The sequence below is a fragment of the Macaca nemestrina genome, chromosome 11 (genome assembly GCF_043159975.1).
Source record: "Macaca nemestrina isolate mMacNem1 chromosome 11, mMacNem.hap1, whole genome shotgun sequence".
Taxonomy (NCBI): Eukaryota; Metazoa; Chordata; class Mammalia; order Primates; family Cercopithecidae; genus Macaca; species Macaca nemestrina.
In genome coordinates, this window is record NC_092135.1 from 64,445,550 (window position 1) to 64,451,549 (window position 6,000).

Genomic DNA, 6,000 nt, shown 5'->3' on the forward strand with positions numbered 1-6,000 from the left:
TTCTGTGTTAGTTTCATGAGAATGATGGCTTCCAGCTTCATCCACTACCCTGCAAAGGACATGAGTTAATTCTTTTTTTATGGCTGCATAGTATTCCATAGTGTATATGTGCCCCATTTTCTTTATCCAGTCTATCATTAATGGGCATTGGGGTTGGTCCCAATCTTTGTTATTGTAAATAGTGCTGCAATAAACATATGCATGCATGTGTCTTTATAGTAGAATGATTTACAATGCTTTTGGGTATATACCCAGTAATTAGATTGCTGAGTTAAGTGGTACTTCTGGTTCTAGATCCTTGAGGAACCACCACACTGTCTTGCATGATGGTTGAACTACTTTGCATTCTCACTAACAGTGTAAAAGAGTTCCTAATTCTCCACAGTGCTGCCAGCATCTGTTGTTTCCTGGCTTTTTAATGATCATCTTTCTAACTGACATGAGATGATATCTCATCGTGATTTTGATTTGCATTTCTCTAATAACTAGTGATGATGATTTTTTTTTATATGTTTTTGGCCACATAAATGTCTTCTTTTGAGAAGTGTCTGTTCATATCCATTGCTCACTTTTTGATGGGGTTGTTTTTTTCTTGTAAATTTGTTTAAGTTCCTTGTAGATTCTGGACATTAGACCTTTGTCAGATGGATAGGTTGTAAAACTTCTCCCATTCTGTAGGCTGCCTGTTCACTCTGATGATAGTTTCTTTTGCTATGCAGAAGCTCTTTAGTTTAACTAGATCTCATTTGCCAATGTCTTTTGTTGCAGTTGCTTTTGGTGTTTCAATCATGAAGTCTTTGCCCACGCCTATGTCCTGAATGGTATTGCCTAGGTTTTCTTCTAGGGTTTTTATGGTTTTAGGTTTCACATTTAAGTCTTTAATCCATCTTGAGTTAATTTTTGTATATGGTGTAAGGAAAGGTGTCCAGTTTCTCTTTTCTGCATATGGCTACCCAGTTTTCCCAACATCATTTATTAAATAGGGAATCCTTTTCCCACTGCTTGTTTTTGTCATGTTTGTTGAAGATCAGATGGTTGTAGATGTGTAGTGTTATTTCTGAGGTCTCTGTTCTGTTCCATTGGTTTATATATCTGTTTTGGTAGTAGTAACATGCTGTTTTGTTTACTGTAGCCTTGTAGCATAGTTTGAAGTCAGGTAGCGTGATGCCTCCACCTTTGTTGTTTTTGCTTAGGATTGTGTTGGTTATACGGGCTCTTTTATGGTTCCATATGAAATTTAAAGTAGTTTTTTTCTAATTCTGCAAAAAAAGTCAATGGTAGCTTGATGGGAATAGCATTGAATCTACAAATTACTTTGGGCAGTATGGCAATTTTCATGATATTGATTCTTCCTATCCATGAGCATGGATTTTTTTTTTTTTCATTTCTTTGTGTTCTCTTTTATTTCCTTGTGCAGTGGTTTGTAGTTCTGCTTGAAGAGGTCCTTCACTCAGGGAAAGTGCTTGTAAGTTGTATTCCTAAGCATTTTATCCTCTTTGTAGCGATTGTGAATGGGAGTTTACTCATGATTTGGCTCTTTACTTGTCTATTATTGGTGTATAGAAATGCTTGTGATTTTTGCACATTGATTTTGTATCCTGAGATTTTTCTGAAGTTGCTTATCAACTTAAAGAGTTTTGGGGCTGAGACAATGAGGTTTTCTAAATATATAATCATGCCATCTGAAAACAGGGACAATTTGACTTCCTCTCTTTCTATTTGAATACCCTTTATTTCTTTCTCTTGCCTGAAGTTCTGCCCTGGCCAGAACTTCCAATACCATGTTGAATAGGAGTGGTAAGTGAGAGCATCCTTGTCTTGTGCCAGTTTTCAAAGGGAATGTTTCCAGTTTTTCTCCATTCAATATGATATTGGCTATGGGTTTGTCACAAATAGCTCTTATTTTAAGATATGTTCCATCAATACCTAGTTTATTAAGTTTTCAGCATGAACAGATGTTGAATTTTATCAAAGGCTTTTTCTGCATCTGTTGAGATTATCATGTGGTTTTTGTCCTTGGTTCTGTTTATGTGATGGATTACGTTTATTGATTTGCATGTGTTGAACCAGCCTTGCATCCCAGGGATGAAGCCGACTTGATAGTGGTGGATAAGCTTTTTGATATGCTGCTGGATTTGGTTTGCCAGTATTTTATTGAGGATTTTTGCATTGGTGTTCATCAAGGATATTGGCCTGAAATTTTCTTTTTTTTGTTGTGTCTCTCCCAGGTTTTGGCATCAGGATGATGCTGGCCTCATAAAATGAGTTAGGAAGGAGTCTTTTTCTATTGTTTGGAATAGTTTCAGAAGAAATGGTACCAGCTCCTCTTTGTACCTCTGGTAGAATTTGGCTCTGAATCCATCTGGTCCTGGACTTTTTTTGGTTGGTAAGCTATTAATTACTGCATCAATTTCAGAACTTGTTATTGGTCTGGGATTCGACTTCTTCCTGGTTTAGTCTTGCAAGGATGTATGTGTCCAGGAATTTATCCATTTCTTCGAGATTTTCTAGTTTATTTGCATATAGATGATTTTAGTATTCTCTGATGGTAGTTTGAATTTCTGTGGGATCAATGGTGATATCTCCTTTATCATTTTTTATTGTGTCTATTTGATTCTTCTCTCTTTTCTTTTTTATTAGTCTAGCTAGTGGTCTATTTTGTTAATCTTTTCCAAAACCCAGCTCCTGGATTCATTGATTTTTGAAGGGATTTTATGTCTCTATCTCCTTCATTTCTCCTCTGATCTTAGTTATTTCTCATCATCTGCTGGCTTTTGCATTTGTTTGCTCTTGCTTTTCTAGTTCTTTTAATTGTGATGTTCTGGTGTCAATTTCAGATCTTTCCAGCTTTCTGAAGTAGGCATTTAGTGCTATATCCCTCTTAACACTGCTTTTGCTGCATCCCAGAGATTCTGGTACATTGTATCTTTGTTCTCATTGGTTTCAAATAATTTCTTTATTTCTGTCTTAATTTCGTTATTCACCCAGTAGTCATTCAGAAGCATGTTGTTCTATTTCCATGTAGTTGTGCAGTTTCGAGAGAGTTTCTTAGTCCTAAGTTTTAATTTGATTGCAGTGTGGTCTGAGAGATTGTTTGTTATAATTTCCGTTCTTTTGCGTTCACTGTGGAGTGTTTTATTCCAGTTATGTGGTCGATTTTAGAATAAGTGCCATATGGTGCTGAGAAGAATGTATATTCTGTTGATTTGGGGTGGAGAGTTCTGTAGATGTCTATTAGTTCTGCTTGGTCCAGAGCTGAGTTCATGTACTGAATACCCTTTGTTAATTTTCTGTCTCTTTGATGTGTCTAATATTGACAGTGGGATGTAAAAGTCTCGCACTATTATTGTGTGGGAGTCTAAATCTCTTTGTAGGTCTCTAAGAACTTGTTTTATGAATCTGGATGCTTCTGTGTTGGATGCAAATATATTTCGAATAGTTAGCTCTTCTCATGGCATTGATCCCTTTACCATTATGTAATACCTTTCTTTGTCTTTTTTGATCTTTGTTGGTTTAAAGTCTGTTTTATCAGAGACTAGGACTGCAACTCCTGCTTTTTTTTTTCAGGGTTGGGGGAGGCTTCCATTTGCTTGGTAAATATTCCTCCATCCCTTTATTTTGAGCCTATGTGTGTCTTTGCACATTAGATGAGTCTCCTGAATACAGCATACTGACGGTTCTTGACTCTTTATCCAATTTGCCAGTCTATGTCTTTAAATTGGGATATTAGCCCTTTTACATTTAAGTTTAATATTGTTATGAGTGAATTTGATCCTGTCATCATGATGCTAGCTGGTTATGTTGCACATTAGTTGATGCAGTTTCTTCATAGTGTCGTGTCATTGGTATTTATATTTTGGTGTGTTTTTGCAGTGGCTGGTACTGGTTTTTCCTTTCCATACTTAGTGCTTCTTTCAGGAGCTATTGTAATGCAGGCCTGGTGGTGACAAAATCTCTCAGCATTTGTTTGTGTGTAAAGGATTTTATTTTTCCTTCACTTATGAGGCTTAGTTTGGCTAGATAGGAAATTCTGGGTTGAAAATTATTTTCTTTAAGAATGTTGAATACTTGCCCCTACTCTCTTCTGACTTTTAGGGTTTCTGCAGCCTGATCTGCTGTTAGTCTGATGGGCTTCCCTTTGTAGGTAAACTGACATTTCTCTCTGACTGTCCTTAACATTTTTTCCTTCATTTCAACCTTGGAGAATCTGATGATTATGTGTCTTGGGGTTGTTCTTCTCAAGGAGTATCTTAGTGGTGTTCTCTGTATTTTCTGAATTTGAATGTTGGCCTGTCTTGCTATGTTGGGGAAGTTCTTCTGGATAATATTGTGAAGTGTGTTTTCCAACTTGGTTCCATTCTTCCTGTCACTTTCAGGTACACCAATCAATCGTAAGTTTGGTCTTTTCACACAGTCCCACATTTCTTGGAGGCTTTTTTCATTCCTTTTCGTTCTTTTTTTTCTCTACTCTTGTCTTCACACCTTATTTCAACAAGTTGACCCTCAATCTCTGATATCCGTTCTTCTGCTTGATTGATTCAGCTAATGATACTTGTGTATGCTTCTGCTTCACAAAGTTCTTGTGCTGTGTTTTTCATCTCCATCAGGTCATTTATGTTCCTCTCTAAACTGGTTATTCTACTTAGCAGTTCCTGTAACCTTTTATGAAGGTTCTTAGCTTCCTTGCATTGGGTTAGAACATGCTCCATTAGCTCAGAGGAGTTTGTTATTACCCACCTTTGGAAGCCTACTTCTCTCAATTCATCAGTTCCATTCTCCATCCAGTTTTGTGCCCTTACCAGAGAGAACTTGTGATCATATGGAGGAGAAGAGGCATTATGCTTTTTGGAATTTTCAGCATTTTTGTGCTGGTTTTTCCTCATCTTTGTGGATTTATCTACCTTTGATCTTTGAGGCTGATGCTCTTTGGATGAGGTTTTTTGTGGGGGTCCTTTTTGTTGATGTTGATGTTGTTGCTGCCTGTTAGTTTTTCTTCTAATAGTCAGGTTCCTCTTCTGCAGGTTGGCTGAAAATTGCTAGAGGTCTACTCCAGACGGTTTAGCCGGGTATCACCAGTGGAGGCTGCAGAACATCAAAGATTGCTGCCTGCTCTTTCCTCTGGAAGCTTCGTCCCAGAGGGGCACCCGCCTAATACCACTGGAGCTCTCCTGTATGAGGTATCTGTTGACTCCCTTTGGGAGGTCTCTCCAAGTCAGGAGGCATGGGGGTTAGGGACCCACTTGAGGAGGCAATCTATCCCTTAGCAGAGTTTGAATGCTGTCCTGGGAGAATCCTCCTTGTCAGGATCAGCTGCTCTCTTCAGAGCTGGCTGGCAGGAAAGGTTAAGTCCACTGAAGCTGCACCCACAGCCATCCCTTCTCCCAGGTGCTCTGTCCCAGGTAGATAGGACTTTTATCTGTAAACCCCTGACTGATGCTGCTGCCTTTTCTTCAGAATTGCCCTGCCCAGTGAGCAGGAATCTAAAGAAGGAGTCTGGCGACAGCTGCTTTGCCACATTGTGGTGAATTCCACCCAGTTCAGACCTCCCAGCCTCCTTAGCACTCTCAGGGGGAAAGTGCCTACTAAAGCCTCAGTAATGGTGGATGCCCCTCCCCCTACCAAGCTCCATCATCCCAGGTCAACTTCAGACTGCTGTGCTGGCAGTGAGAATTGCAAGCCTGTGGTTCTTAGCTTTGTGGGCTCCATGGGAGTGGGACCTGCTGATGAGACCACTTGTCTCCTGGGCTTCAGTCCCCTTTTCAGGGGAGTGAATGGTTCTGTCTTGCTGGGGTTCCAAGTGCCACTGGGGAATACACACAAAAAACTCCTACAGCTGGCTCAGTGTCTGCCCAAACAGCAGCCCAGTTTTGTGCTCAATACCCAGGGAGGCACACGAGGGACTCTCTTGATCTGCAGATTGCAAAAACCACGGGAAAAGTACAGTATCTGGGCAGGGCAGCACAGTCCCTCACAGCTTCCCTTGGCTAGGGGAGGAAGGTC